We start from the raw sequence: 1,150 nt of genomic DNA on the forward strand, positions 1-1,150 counted from the left end.
GCTCGGGATTAACCGCGGGCTGTGCCCTATGCGACCCTGCTGTCCACGCATTGATGGGAGGTGGGGAAAGGGGAGGCAGCGGCGGCATCGTGGATCTCGGCGGGGACGGGGTGGGTGCCGCGTGTAAGGGTGGTGGGCGGCCGGGGCGTGGTGGTGCTGGCCACCCACCCACCCACCCCCTCTATCTACCCCGTCGTGTGCCGTGCCGCCCTTCGTAGGTGCTACTCGCGAACATCACTTGCCCCCCCACACCCCCTACCTACCGGTGGGGGAGGGGTGTGTGTATTGCGTGTGCATATTGCCGCGTCGAACTTCAAGCCCGAGGAGATTTTCGAGTGAGCGTGCGCGAACACCTTCGTCCATTGTCCAGCAGCGGTTTTATTTTATTTTTTGCTCGAACAACTTTCTTCGGGCAGAGAGACATTTTGTTGCTGCCTTTGATGCGATTAGAGCCGCGATTGAGAGGAGCCGGGCACAACTCATCTGCACACTGCGGACCTCCAGCCGGTGTTTGCACACGTTCCACATTTCCATGGCGGGAAGCAACCTTCCCATGGGATAGCCACCGATGATGTCCAATGCTACGACGGTGGATTTGTTGTGGGCGGGAAAGAACGGACCGTATTAAACCGCGTTTATTATCAATTCTGTTTGCATTTTAAAAAATAGCCATAAGTCCAAGCTTTTATCGAATTGGAATGTTAATGAAAAACAATCAATGCGCCGTGTGCAATTCTCGCCAGCGAAAAAAATCGCAGCAAAATAAAAACAAAAACGTCCTCGCGTTAAATATGCACATTTTCAATAAGCCACTTTCTAAACGCTGACATTTCACCTGAGGTAAAAACATCGAAAACGTCCTACGCGATTTAAGCGACGACGTTGGACACAGCGAAGGGCCTACTCGATCTCGACAGCACCGGGGGCCCAACGCCTTGCTCGTAATGTCCGCTCTGTCCACCGGTTAGAGGCGATCACCCGCCGGGTCTTCCCAATGCACCCCGACGATGAGTCCAAGACGACAACACGGACGGTGCCGATTCGCCCTTTTTCATCGCCGAACCGTGCACCCACCAAGGTGAAGGAGAAAATAATAATGCGCGCGCCAGAGAGAGACAGAGCGAGAAATTGGAGCCGTTTTGAGGGATGA

The sequence above is a fragment of the Lampetra planeri genome, chromosome 16 (genome assembly GCF_965212315.1).
Source record: "Lampetra planeri chromosome 16, kcLamPlan1.2.h2, whole genome shotgun sequence".
Taxonomy (NCBI): Eukaryota; Metazoa; Chordata; class Hyperoartia; order Petromyzontiformes; family Petromyzontidae; genus Lampetra; species Lampetra planeri.